Source organism: Mustela putorius, unplaced genomic scaffold (genome assembly GCF_011764305.1).
Source record: "Mustela putorius furo isolate JIRA1106 unplaced genomic scaffold, ASM1176430v1.1 tig00000145_pilon_pilon_pilon, whole genome shotgun sequence".
Lineage (NCBI taxonomy): Eukaryota > Metazoa > Chordata > Mammalia > Carnivora > Mustelidae > Mustela > Mustela putorius.
In genome coordinates, this window is record NW_025421294.1 from 12,721,272 (window position 1) to 12,736,414 (window position 15,143).

The 15,143-nt window shown below is 39.0% G+C and overlaps 1 protein-coding gene across 7 annotated transcripts in view; it reads right to left on the minus strand.

Annotated features, from left to right (window-relative positions):
- The window catches only part of MAP3K1 (mitogen-activated protein kinase kinase kinase 1), an 80,097-nt gene that overhangs the window by 55,045 nt on the left and 9,909 nt on the right, over nucleotides 1-15,143 (minus strand). The window contains exon 1 of one of the 7 annotated variants that reach the window (XM_045075318.1): nucleotides 1,434-1,466. The exons of the other annotated variants lie outside the window; for them this stretch is intronic. The gene's annotated coding sequence lies outside the window, so the exon portion shown is untranslated. Of the gene's footprint in view, nucleotides 1-1,433; nucleotides 1,467-15,143 lie in introns of those variants that run through there. 7 annotated transcript variants of the gene reach the window in all.

A 15,143-nucleotide genomic window follows, 5' to 3' on the forward strand; every position in this document is an offset into this window, starting at 1 on the left:
ATTTGTCTAGTTTTCTTTAGGAATATCTCTTAGTCTCAATGCCCCGTAGTTGCCATCTTATCACTCAAGTTCTAGGATTATCTTTACCTTAGAGAAACTGTCCCAGATACTGCTGTTAGCCTTCCCCACTAGTCACAGCCCCTCTAACTCAGTCTGAGGTTGGGGGTGAGGGATGGATCCCTCCATCCCCACTAAGTAAATAGTACCATTATAATGGTCTCTTACATATCTGTCTCCAACACTTGACTGTGAGGGCAAGAAATGATCCTTGAGGGCAGAAATGGGTCTCAACATGTTCCCCGCCCTAGCAGAAAGCTTGGCATATGAGAGGTACTTAATAATTAAGTCCTCAATAAAGGAACAGGATGATCATTTCCCTCATGCTGTATTTTTCTTAAGGGTAAAGCCCATGTCTTTCTCGATTTCCATTCTAATATTATGGACCTTCTAATGCTTGGCACCTGTACACAGCAGGCTAGGAAGAAGCAATGCCTTTTCAATATAAGCCTCTAGACCAGAAAGATCTCTAGGATGTAAATAAGCTTCACTGAGACCTTTGTTTAAACCAAGTATCCACCATTAGTTCTAGGGACTGCAGAAAGAGGGAAAAGCAGGGATCACTCCTTGTGAAGTGAAAGATTTCATCCCCTGTAAAAGAAGTCAAGAACCATGAGCCTAGACATCTTTCAGTGAAAAAAATTTCCAGTAACTTTGGAGCTTACCCATGACTCTAATTTTGCTAATGCCTGTTGATTTTTCTATGGTTAATAAGAATAACAACAGGTTTTGTGTCTGGGAGGGGAGAGGCAGAAACCATGAGACTATATCTTACTGTGAAGCAAACTCAGAGGGACCTAGCTAAGGGGGCCAGTGAATGGGGTGTGTCCAGGGAAGGGGCAGTGTTGGAACCCCAAATCCAGACTCCTCAAACCAAGGTTCTCCTAGTTTAGGGAGATATAGGTGTCAGGATGCATCTGAAGCCACAGCATAAGCATGAAAAACAGACCATCTATTTCTAGAATGCCAATTTTATTCTAAGATTTGGGAGAGGGAGACAGTGAAAGTTTAGTGTTAATAATACAAAGATGACTAAAACAAAATTCTAAAGAATTAATTAATGTAAACCCGAGGCTATAGTCTTGAGAATCAATTTTGTTCATTATTCCACGTAAGCATTCTTAGGATAGCAGACTGCACGGAACACTCCTGGGTTCTTTCTAACAGAACTGAATGGATGGCCAAAGTGTTCACCAATAAGCTAAAGCAGCTGTTCTCAACCACCTTCCAATCACAATATAATGTTTACATAAACAAGATACAACAAAACTTAAAAAATTGTTTAGAGAGTGTAATTTATCGATGGCACAGCAACTAGCCATATGTAAGCAATAAGTCACCCTCTACCTAAGGCAGAGATAAGATAAACTGCATACCTGGGGTGCCTGGGTGGCTCAGTGGGTTAAGCCTCTGCCTTCAGCTCAGGTCATGATCTCAGGGTTCTGGGATCGAGTCCCGCATCGGGCTCTCTGCTCGGCAGGGAGCCTGCTTCCTCCTTCCTCTCTCTCTGCTTGCCTCTCTGCCTACTTGTGATCTCTCTCTGTCAAATAAATAAAATCTTTAAATAAAACAAAACAAACAAACAAACAAAAGATAAACTGCATACCTGCCAAGTATACGCCACCTCTGTACCACTTTCCATCCAAGAAAGCCTACCAATTATGCAATATATGTAATATTTACAGGAATATTTCTAAATATGTTCTGAAGTATTTTTCTAAAAATATGTAAAAACTTTGATACTTTATTATTACCAAGAAAGTACTCTTGGATCCCCTCCCCAGCTGCATCACTACACCACACCTTCAAAATCAAAATCTGATTGGCCAGACAGGTATGCATGCTGACCACGTTAAAAATGGGACAATGACACTATTTCTATGAGGTAACTACACGTGACAATTAGGAAGGGGTAGAGAAATGTAAGGAACCCCGAGAGGGCTGGGAAAGAAAGCAATCTTCTGAACACTTGGGGCACGGAAAGTCACTTAAAAAAAGGGTTCCTTGTCAGCTGTAGGCAAGTCCATAAAACATGAACAAACTGTGTACATAGACACCATGAAATGGGTTCCAAGCACACTTAAAACACTTATGTTTTGTGAGAACATAATCTCTGTAAGAGCAGGGATTTTTTTGTCTGTTCCATTGCTGGTGTATTCCTAACACTTGGCACACAGCCAGATGTGTTGAGTGAGTGAATGTTTTGCTACATCATGAACTATAATAACTTAAACACAGAGAAAATGCCCTTCTACATATTTCATAACCATGGCAAACTTTTAATCACAGACTGGCTTCCTATTCACCATCCAGTCAAGTGCCCTCCAAGCCTCCTCCTCAAGAAATGTCAGTGTTTCAGAAAAAGCTCGCTACTTGAACAACAAAACCTCCTCTCTCTGCTCCATCTCTTCAGCCTATAAGCATTCTTCCTTCTCCTAGCCTTCTACACAAACTAACCAAATCAATCCTGAAACGCTTCTTTGCCTTTGCTAACCCGTAGGCTTTCTCCCTCTCCATGAGCTTCTCAAGAGGAGCCTGTGCTTCCTCACTTCTCTGTCACTCCCTAATGAAGCACAGTGGCGTTGATGCCCACCACTCCACTAAAACTGCTGGTCAGGAGACCCACACCACCACCCTTGCATTCCTTGCTCAGCGGCACTGCTGCTGCTGACTGTTTTCTCCTTGGACAAAGTCCTCTCTCCTGCCTTTTGGGTGTCATCTGTCTTGTGACATCTCAGGCTCCTTTTGCAGGTTCTCCTCTGCTCAATCGTGGCACTCCTGAGAAGAAGGTATCTGAGCTAGGATTTCCCTATTATTTCAGAGGTCCACATATGAGCCAGGGCCTATCTGTAATAGTTAAAATTGCCCCCCAACAACTCCCCATTCATTCCTCAATCCTCAGCAACTGTGAAAGATTCTGAGCAACCCAGGGTTCAGCTGAGCAAAGGTATCCTTTTTTTTAAAGATTTTATTTATTTGACAGAGAAAAACACAAAAGAAAGAGGGAACGCAATGAGAGAGGGATCACAAGCAGCGGAGTGGGAGAGGGAGAAGCAGGCTTCGCGCTGAGCAGGGAGCCTGATGTGGGGCTCGATCCAGGACCCTGGGATCAGGACCTAGGCTGAAGGCAGACGCTTAACAACTGGGCCACCTAGGCACCCCTGAGCAAAAGTATCCTTACAAACACTCATGAGAAGCCATGAAATTTCAATTACAAAGTTGAAATTATTATAACTGTAATAGATATAAGATTAAGCATATCTTACTTTCCACAAGTTATTTTCTTAAAAGATGTATATAAATAAAACATACCTAATAAAATAACTTTTAGGAATCTGATGCATCATTCTTGCTTTTTTTCTTGGGGGGTGTGTATATGTGTGTGCCAACTTACACTTTTTTAAGAGGCCTTTCTTAAGGCATAGCAGTATTTCTTTTTTCATCTTTTTTCTTCACTGCCTACATCATTTGTACACTAAAAGGTAATCAACAGGCAGCATTTATGAGGCTGTCCTCATATCCAGCATAAGCATGAATACTGTCAAATCCAGGTAGAATGGACAACTACTCCTTTTTTCTCCAAGAGTTTTTCCTGAAATTAGCTACCAGGAGTCAATAGCTAGGGAACACAAGAAATGAATCATCTTCTTACCTCCTCAACTGAGTTCCTAGCACAGTATGCGAGTATGCCAGTAAATATGGACTGAGTTGAAATGATAATGTAAGTTTCTATAAGGAGCACATATGTAAGATTTATAGGTCAGCAAACATGTTACCATTATTTTTAAGAAAACAAAATAAGAGAATAACGTACATTTCTTTCCCTGAAGATTTCATTTTTACCTGAGTGGCATTTCTATAGTTAAACTCAAAGATAATCTCCTTTGTTTGTGGGGGTGGCATAGGATCAGGGAGATTACTGAATTCTCTCAAAGCCATTAAGCTCTTTTAATTATCAAAGAAGATGCCTGCTGAACACAAACTAAAGATCCCACACTTAGTAGGCAGGCATTTGTTAACTTATATTACAGATAAGAACAAACATCAATAGAGAATAAATGGACTAGAATTCATTTAGGCATACCTGTATATTGGATGGTAGCCTTAGAAATTGACATCCTGATTAAACAGGAATAGTCAACAATTAAAATACACCTACTAAAAGAATGCTAAAGTCTGAATTGAGCTCTAATTTAAAACCACTGGACACGAAAACTAGTTATTTTTTTCAGGACTCACAAAGAGCTCTAATAACTACATTTAGGTATAAAGAAGTAAATTCCAAAATGTCTGAAACACGCAAGGCAGCTACCTTAGAGTATGCACTAGGACACTCAAGTGTAAGTTGAGGAGGGAGTGTGTGCACATACGGCAGAGAGTCAGACTTTTCACTGTGCCCCTTCCTGATTCACTTCCTTGGGGAGGCTAACTGTTCTGAGGTATTCCCACCATCTGTAAATTGGGAATAATGGCTGTGTCCCAGAGTGTGGGAGAGAGAAGTCTGTGTGTGCACTCTCTGAAGGGTGAGGATTCCACAGTATTAATGATGACCACTTTCAATGCACATGTGCCCCAAGCACATCTCCCATTCTATGGACAAAGTTCTATGTATTAAGGAATTCAACTACATTTGCAGCCTGGAGCCTACTCTCTTCTCTAGCAAAGCAAACAATGAAGTCTAAATTTATTTGTGTTCACAGCTGGCCTTATTTTATAAGAACTTCACGTCACAATCAAAAATGTTAACGTGGTTTACTGATGCTTCCTGTGTATTTTGGAAGACGTAAACATAATTTAAAAGTCACCACCAGATATGATTTTTACTTCAATAAAAGCCAAGACAAGGAAATAAATAACGGATAATAATCTGTGTGCTATTGTAACTCAAACCTATCCTGATTTAGTATGTATTTTTATATATATCATATATATATACATACACACACACACACATACATATATATACACATCGTGTGTGTGTGTGTGTAAAAGATTATTTAAAGCTTAAAGGCATAGTCAAATTATGATGGTTCACAGCCAGGCTTCACTGCCTAGCTACCTGCCAAGTTACCTCATCTCTCAGAGTGTCTGCTTTCTCACTTGTAAAATGGAATAAAACTGCACTTTATAAGGACAGTGCAAGGCTTAAGTGAGAGAAACTATATAATGCACCCAGTGGACCAGGCATGGAGGAAGCAAATTATTATTGTTCTTTCCAGTGAGACCAGCACACAGGAGTAAGGGGCTGAACTATAATGAGCTGAGGGAACTCAGCACTGGCCAGCCACTGCAGCCTAGCACTCCAGGGCTCTGCTCAACCCTGTTGGTATAATGCCACTGTGATATTTAGAGAGGCAAGTGCTTGCACTCTGGAATTCTAGAGTGCTGGGATCATAAATCCTAGTGCATTATTTCTACCCTTTGAGAGTACTTTCATATACAATATCTCATGTGATCTTCTCCAATTCTGGACGTAGGGAAGGTATTACTTCCAATTCACAGATGAGGACAAAGTCAAAGAGGTTGGAGTACTTGAGTCAATCTCTTGCAAAGTTAAGAAGACAGTACTGAGGACAGGCCAGATGGTGTGAGCCAATGCTAATACTTCATCTACCACAATCAGCTCCTGGACAGCAGGTCAAATACCTTTCAGTTAAAGACTCGTGAAAATTCCCTATACAATACCTGAAACGGGAAAGAAGGAATCAGATGTGTCCATAAGAAATTCTTGAATTTGAACTGCAATTTAATTAGGCTTTTAATTTTAACTGAAATAGGGAAGAAAGTCCAAGTTTTCTATCAGAATAATTTTGATTTTCAAAGTATTTTCCACATTTTCTCACCTTTAAGTTGGGCTATTTGATTCCTGAGAGGTCAAAGAAGTGTCATGGAATTCATTTGTTCCAAATTTTTTACATTAGTCCTACATAAGCAATTGTTAAGTATCTTGAAAAAGACTAGAATATTCAAAGTTGTTTTTAATGTTTAAAGTTCTAAGAGAAAGAGTTAATGACTCCAAGTATCATTTAATAAATGCAGAAGTGAATATGCTACCAGTTTTTTGAAAGGGTAGTCCAAAGCCCCACTGACAGTCCAATTAAACTTGAATTACAAAATGAACAATTAGGAAAACATTAAGTTACAAATCAGGGGTTAACAAAAAATTAAGGCCTGAGTCTTCTGTGGTCCACCTCCCTCTGTCAGAGTCTAACTACCTTGTAATAAATACGCCTGATTTAAGTTTTGTAGTTCACTGGTTGTAAAGATTGACTCTAGCTGATGGGGCTACAGTGCCACCAGTAATGGTCCCTTCTTTTCTCCATCCACCCATTCCTGATCTAGTCTCCTAAAAAAGTTCCACTGGTGACTTCTATGCTCCAGCAAGGCAGAACAATAGGTCAGGTCAATATCCTGAGTGAGTATTATCCAAAAGCAACTGTGTTATCTGTAGTATCTTGAACTAGGGCAAGGAGTCCACCTCAGCCTCAGCTGCATCAGAGCAGAGAACCCCTCTTTGCCCAGGATCCAGGGTGAGACCCAGTGATGTTTCCTTCCCAGCCTTATAGGAGAGACCCCAAAATAACTACTGGGTTGCTGGGCAGAAAATGAAAGCCACAACAGCTAAGAGTGCTGACTTCACAATTTCCTCCACGACACATAATCCTGGAGGAGTGGTGGTGATGGCTGTCAGGTCTTCACAGTGTCCAAACCCCAGATTCTTACACATCAGTCTAAAAACCCAGGATTTTATCCCATTTTCACAGGTAAAAGTGCTGTTGAAGAAAGAGCTGGAATGGTGAAATTATAAAATTTCCAAGGATATCTTCATGGTTAATGGAAAGAAGACAGAATATTGTATTTTAAAAGATTCGTTTCAGGTGGCTGACAATGCATATGGAAAACCTGAACATTTAAAATATATCCCTTAAGCAGAATCTTTTTACAAAACGTAAGTGCTATTACCAATGTTTTTGATGCAGGCAATCTCCTTTAGTACACTTAAAAAAAAAAAAAAATCAATCCTAGATTAGGTTTTTTTTTTTTTAATCAATTAACATGTACTTTTCTAGGTCTTTGAGCTAAATTCTGTGACAGCTAAAAATAATCTGACTGCAGCGAATATAAAATGTAGCTCCTGTGCTCAAAGTAACATAATAGGGCAGAAGTAACTCAACAGCATGAGGACAGAAAATCAGCCTAAGAGTAAAAGTATGGGATAAGCAACTCAAAGCATAGAGCAGATTGATTGCAAAGGCAAACCCTATCAATGCTCAATAAATGATTTTTAAGATTTATTTTTAATAAACAACTGAGAAATACATGAAAATGTATGAATGCAATGGCATTATAGGAAACTCGCCATAGCAAAGAACTTAGTTCTTACTGAAGACCTTGTAATATCAAGTCCCAGAACAACTTGTCAGCATGAGTGAAAAGGCAAGAACTACATGTGTGTTGGGGGCTGAGGGAGGGGTGAGGGATGTATATGTGTTACAGGCGGAGACTATGAAACACAGACAGAACTCAGAAAAAATAATTTCATCTTGGTTCAGTGTATGGTCAACCATATTATCTACTCAGATAAGAAATTTCTACTAATTTATTTTTAGTAATTAAAACCTGCAACATTCACTATTTTAGCGAACCTTCACTAAGAATAAAGCATTATATTACACAATGTAATTCTGAGCACATTTCTTTATCAAGCTGCTTTATTTAGAGATAAGCTGACTTCAGACACTAATGGTTTTCTACCAGGAAGTAAGCGGGAGAAAAGAAAGCAAGAAGTTCTTGAGCATAAACCTTTTCTCTTTGGTGCCAAAACTGCCTTTATGGATCTAAGCCCCAAGAGGGAAGGCTTTGTTCTCATGCATCTTTGGCACTATTTAAAACTCCTAGCAAATCCTCTTGCAGTGGAGGGAATGTTCCACCATGCACTTATAAAACTGAAGGATGAGTTCAGTTTGCATTGTGCAAATGACAGTCTTACCTGCCTTATCAGTGGTAACAAAAACTATCGCGAGTTATCATAATCAGTCACAATAAGCTAGAAGAATGGTGCTAATGCGATAGAGACTAAAAGAACTTGCTCTGCTTCTCATCACAGCTATGTCTGTGAATAAATCAGGTGTGTGTAGCATGTAATAAGTGCTCCCAGATGTGTGAATAACTGATCCCAACATTCAGAACTAAGTGTATATAGGCTGTGATGGAAACAGAAAGGGTCAAGTATTCTTCACGACCAGGAATCTAAGACAAACAATATTAGTGTTGGATGTGCTCAGCAATGAATTAGAAGCAGCTTTAGTTCTGTGTATGAAGAACAGCAATGGGCCAGAGAGTTTTCTGTGGATATGCTTCAAGTTGGTACAATCATAATGAGTAAGTCAGTTAAAAAGTCCTATTCTACATCTACTTGAAAGTCAAATTTTTCTATAACCTGAGCCCCAAATTCTTAGATAAAAAAAATTCACAGTGAAATTCATACTTACTAGGAACTGCCAACTCGTTTCAAAGTATGTGAAAATAACCCCACCCAATACAATTAAATTTGAATTTTCACAATTAGGAAACAATACAACTAAGTGTTCATCAAAGAGCACATTTTAAAGTTTTAAGTAAAAAGGAAATTATGTATGCATATAGCCATTTATGGGAAGAACTTTATAAACACAGGAAAAAGTCCAAGGAGAGCTTTGCTTATTAGAGGTTACCCCAGGTATATCCATCCTTATACAACTAAAGCTGAAGTAAAGAAAGACAATTTTTAACACTATAGTTATAAAAACGAGGCTTATTTTTTTTTACGATTTTATTTATTTGTCAGTGAGAGAAAGCACAAGCAGGGGGAGCAGCAGCAGGAGAGGGAAAAGCAGTTTCCCCGCAGAGCAGGGTTCTGATGTGGGGCTCAATTCCATGATCCCAGGATCATGACTTGAGCCAAAGGCAGCCAGTTAACAAACTGAGCCACCCAGGTGCCTCCCAAAATTAGATTTAAAGTTATTTTCAAAATTCCGCTCTAACAGAATCTGTTAAACACAAACATGCTAACTACTCTGTCCTAATTTCTCTCCACTTTGCAAAATACTATTCTTCCAGTATAGTTATAGGCTTTAAAAAAGTAAGTATTTTCTCTTCATTTAATGTCACTTAACAAACATGATTTCTTGTTTCTGAGCTTTCATCAATTCTCCTTTGTATTTCTCTTTAGAGCCGATATCCAGGTTTAAAATTCCAAGAGTCTGTAAGTTCAAAAAACTAAATGTTTCAATAATTATTACTAAAGATATATGTAAGATGTAATTTTCAAATTAAATTAATGGAAAGTTGCTAGAACTTTAAGGGAACTAAGAGATTATGTAAGTCAACCTCTTCTTTTCACAGGTGAGAAAACCCAGGAGACCAGCCTTATGTCCTCACAAAGTGATGAGATCCCTGATCTATGTAGTACCAATGATATGCTTTATCCCTCAACACATAGTTTTGAAAGTTGTGTTTTCTATTATTTTAGCAAATAATTTCAAAATAATGAAGAAAATAAACTGCTCTCAAGATAATGTATAATCTATACACACTACTTTTGCTAAACTAATGGCAACTGGTAAGGTAACCCTAAGTCTCTTAATTTCATCCTCATCTGCACAAAGTATTAGTGAGTCTTCAGTTACTTGCAGTAAAATTATTGACAGTTAATGTTTACTGAGTAGTCTTCTGGGTCAAAAATCATGCTTCATTATTTCATCTGATCACTCCACTCACACCATTTTTGAGGTAGGACATTTGAAGTTCAGAATAAGTGACTTGCCCAAAGTCCAGCAGTATTAAGTGGCTAACAGGCCTGACTCTCAGGATGCAGGTTCCCAATCACTACACTGAGCCATCTCCAAAATATAAACGTGCAGTTCCAAAACCACATTCAGAATCAAAGTGGATGGCATTTGTTTTACAGGAGAACACTTCCCAATCTGTGAACCTCTGAAACTGTGGGAGCTGTTGGCAGTGCAAAGAGCCACAGCTCCCAGACCTGTGGCTACAGACTATCTCACACCAGCTCTGATGTAACTCCTTTGGGTCTCCTAACCCAATTCCCAGCAACCTGTGATTACCTGTCAAACTACAAAAGCTTTTTATTTTGTCCTAAAAACAAAGATCTAAGGATCCGCCAGTAGGAGCAATACGGAAGCAGAGAGCATGACTCTCTGGACAGAGACAGAAATCTTGTTCCCAGCTTCATTCCTGAGCCCCAGCTACACTCTGCTCTCCACCCAGACAAAGCTATCTGAATTATATTTGCAGTTCTCCGGATCAGCAGAGAGGGCTTGCCCTCCCAAGCTCTGTCACCCCAGCCATGAAACCTTCCTGCAAGCCCCTTTCACCTGCTTAACAACTCTGCATTCTTTGGGACTTGCCACAGAATTTCCATTTCCCAGAATACCCTCCCTATACTGCCCCACTCCTGGCTAAGGCCTGCACACTCCTTGTCACCAGTACACTGTTACCTTGTTAAAGTCCTTCATACCTAGGCTTCATTCCTGCTAGCTCACAGCAGTCACTCAAAGTGCTCCTGAAGGCACAGGCAGTGGCACCCTCAGGGGGGTAAGAGCACTGGCAATGGGCATTCGCCCTGGCATGTTTACTACTCTGCCCTTTGGGTTCTCTACAGAGAGTACAGACCAGACAAAAAGAGATTTCAAGTGATCCCACAACTGACATGCCTATCTTCTACAGCCCATCAGCTTCCTGGAACCTTGCCTGAGGAGGCCCGGAAGCTGATATAAACCTTGTGATGATGTGCCCACAACACAGTCAAACCCTGTGCTTGAAGCATTTGAGCATGTTTGTTCTCTGACTGGAGATGGTCTTGGATTATTTCCAAAGACAGCAATACGTTGTGTGGCACCAAAATATTTTCCTGATATTGCACCTTTGAAATTTTAGTACAAATAGAAAAATCTGACTTGTTTTTTAATAATATATACTTTATAAACAACTCTGTAAACACTACTGTTCAGTGAGACATGACCATGCACATGCAGTGACAGAGGCAAAACCGAAGAGGTTTAAAAGTGGCAAATCTAATTCAGATACTGAAGAACTCAAAACCAAAGAGTTCAGCAGTAATGAGTTCCCAATACAGTAATGACTTCTGCAAATAGCCACATTTATATTTAGTAAAATGCCAATAATTCTTTATGGCAAAGAGAATAAAAACATATTTAAAAGCATCTCACAATGGAAATAAAATGAGTATTCCAGATAGGGGAAATGGCACACTGAGAAAAAAGAGGGGCGAGCTGGGAAAACAGTAATATGAGCATGGATGAATACGGATGTCTGGAGGAGGATGCCCTGAAAGGGGAGTGAAGAGGGGAGCAGAGCTGGTCACTAGAGGCTTCTGAGCTACAATAAAGAGTCTGGACTTCATTCAAAGGATGAAGGAAAGTTTCATGGACAGAAGTGTCACGGTCCGACCTGCACTGTAGAAGCCCCACTCTAACCACAGTGTAGGGAAAAGACAGGAAGACATGTCTAAAAGCAGTATGACGGTACAAAGGTATGAAGAAAGCTTTCCAAGAACTAGGATGAGGTGACAGAGGTGTGACCCTGCGTTAGCAGCTACGGTGTAGATTCCAAAGCCAGCAGAGAACTGGGAACACTAGAACTAGAGACTGCCTGGATGCTGAGGCTGAAAAAGCCAGTAGAGTAAGAGTGCAGTAATTAGGGGGATGGTGGCAGGAATTAACAGGCATCTCAAACAACCTGGAGGTCTGAGGGAGAGGATGGGAAGGCTGGGGAGGACAGAGGTTCAGTTTGGACAGGTGGCAACTGCAATGCCTGCCAGAGCTGTACCTTCGAGAGAAACTAACCCGGAGGCAGTTGGATGCGGGGTTTTGCCACTGAGGCTAAGACATTTCAAGAACCAAAATATTAATGAGTCAGCAAACATATAGTTAACAGTCTCGTGATATATTCTTTCTCTTTAGTCAATGGCTTTCTTTTAATTTTTGTACAAAACTTGAAATGTGGCTATTCAGGAGTTTAGGCTCCTGGTGTTAAGAAAAGGATCTGGAATAAAGAAATGTATTTTGGGGGGGGGGGTTGCCTGGGTAGCTCAGTCGTTAAGCATCTGCCTTCGGCTCAGGTCACAATCCCAGGGTCCTGAGATCAAACCCCGCATCAGGCTCTCTGCTTGGCGGGAGGCCTGCTTCTCCCTTTCCGACTCCCTCTGCTGTGTTCCCTCTCACACTGTGTCTCTCCCTGTCAAATAAATAAATAAAATCTTTATTTAAAAAAAAAAAAGAAATGCATTTGCGAACTTCCAAATGCTTGAAAATTTAGTGTATGATAAAGGGGATATTTTTTGTCAATTAACAGTGCTAGAACACCTAATCATTTGGAAAAAATAAAGTTAGAGCCTCTTCTGTACCCCTTAAATTTCAGATGGATCAGAGGTTAAAGTATTTCTTTTAAATACATAAAATTAGGGGTGCCTGAGTGGCTCAGCTGATTAAGTGTCCAACTCTTGGTTTGAGATCAGGTTGTGATCTCAGGGTAGTGAGATCAAGCCCTGCATCAGGCTCCACGCTCAGTATGGAGTCTGCTTGAGATTCTCTCTCCCTCTCCCTCTACCCACTGCATGTGCTCTCTCTCTCTCACTCAAATAAATACATATAAATATATTTTTAAATACATAAAAATATTAGAAAACATTGGCGAATTGTGATACTTCTGCAATGAAGAATAATCATAGCTATTACTTACACAGGGTTTCCCATTCACCAAGCACTGTTTGAAGAACTATACAAAGATGATGTCTATGCAACAACTATGAAGCAGTATCTTCATATCACAGTTAAGAAAACTGAAGTGAACTGCCTGATTACCCTACCTGATAGTGGGGAAACTCTGATTAGAATTCACGTGTCTGTACTCTTAGATACTATGCAGCACTGCATCTCTAGGCCATTATATAAGACCTAAACAGAAATAATGAAAAGAAAGAACTGAAATTTGAAAAAATAATTAAAGTTTCTCTATGGAAAAATACTGTAACTGAAATTCATAACTCACAACAGAAGTGGAGGAAAACAAATGCAATATATCTCAGAGCTAAAATTATAATATACCAAGGATGATTACAAACCAGTAAGAAAAAAACCAAACAATTCTTACCCATGTGTGAAAGGAAATACACCAAAAAATATGAAGCTGATGATAAACAGGACAAGTTGTACAATGATGCTAAAAAGCTAACAAACAAATTAGAATAAGAAACCATCTTTCATCCACCAAACTGGCAAAAAATTAAAGACTAATGATATGCAATGTTGGCCAAAATGTGGGGCCATGGGCACTCTTACATACTATGAGGTAAATATAAACTGGTAGAGTGTTTGACAGGGCGCTTCAGCTACACAATCAAATTTTAAATAAGCATGTCCTTTGACTCAGCAATTCCACTTCTGAATATTTGTTTTACAGAACTATAAGCACAAATTTATGAAAATGTATACACAATGGTTGTCACTGAAACTTAATTTACAAATTCAAAAACAAACTATATAAATGTCTAAAAATAGGAAACTGGCTAACATGACATACATAAGATGGAGTATTATTCAGTCATTAAAAGACTCTGTGTTTATCATGATAACAAAATATTGTCAAGAAAAAAGCAAAGGATAGTCTACAATGTACAGTCCTTTTTGTTAAATGATAAAGATACAATTTTTAAAAAAATAAATTATTCTGTTACTTTCAAAAGGACTGTATAAGAATTTTATTAATGAAGTTTAATACTATAAATTCTGAATCCCAGAAACATTAGGACCTCATATAACAGCCTGGAGATGTCAGCGTACCAGAGTAATTGAAACATATTTTCAAAATTCAAACACTAAAACTTTTTCAGGAATCTTAATATCTACATTAATCGGCCACATCTTTTATGAAATCGAAGTTTCAATAAATACACAAGAAGAATTTAAGAATACTAACAGAAATCCAAAAAATAAGAGATGTAGCCAATTTATTATCTTAAAGGAGAAAAAAGAAATGTGAAATGTCTGTTCCAAAACACTTATCATCTTAGCACATACAGACATGACGAATGTTTTTGCAAGTAATTAAACCAAAAACCTTGCAGTCATCAAGTAAATTGATCAATGTTACAGAGTTGGAGTTTACTGCCTGACTCTTCACAGCCTCACTAAGAAAAAGGTCAGTGTATACCAGGGGTGGTGATTAATAAGTATCCTAAGGAAACTACAGGGTATAAAATGGCTCAGGCCAAGAAATAAAGCAAAATAGATTTTCCCATATAGACAATCCACATGGCATTTCTAATGAGTACCCTCCAATTTTACGCAATTCTAAAGAACACTTCATTTATTCAGTATCATCAAGGCCATAAGACTATCTCTTCTAGGTAACTTAGAAGGTTACCACTTTAAGGATCAAAATACATTCTACAACTATCTTGAATGGATATCTTGCTTAAAATATAATAAGCCTTCTAGCTCAGTTCAGTGAGTAGACAGAAACAAAGCCTTGTAATAGTAAGCCACACTCACCATTATAAAAACAATCCTGATCACACTCACTCTATCTACATAAGGAAATTGGTACTCAAAAAGTAATGTGGGAAGTCCTGCTATTTAATAAATTTATAATCTGAGAAGCCATCCAGATATGTGGAAATGAATGTTCTCACATCAGGTGTGAGACACATCTGTGTCCTCTGACACCAAGGCTATGATGTCCTCTTCTCCCTCCCTCTCTCCTCTTACGGTCAAGTTTCTCTCTACGCTGCGGCCATCAGGGAACCTGTCTCTTCCTCATACTGCTAGTCTAATTGGCTGCTTTTGATTGCAGTGTGTTGGGGATACCAAATGGATAAGACTACAAGAATAATATCTTAAATAAGTGTCAGTGAATTCTGAGCCAATGCCCTTGAACTTTTGTTAAGCATAAAATCAAAGAACTTCAAAGGACAGATTTTGTTACAGGCCCTCTGGCAGCTGAGAGCCTTTTTTCCTTAGTTCTTAGTGCTAAACCATGTTCTAGATAAGGCAGGCTGTAAGATT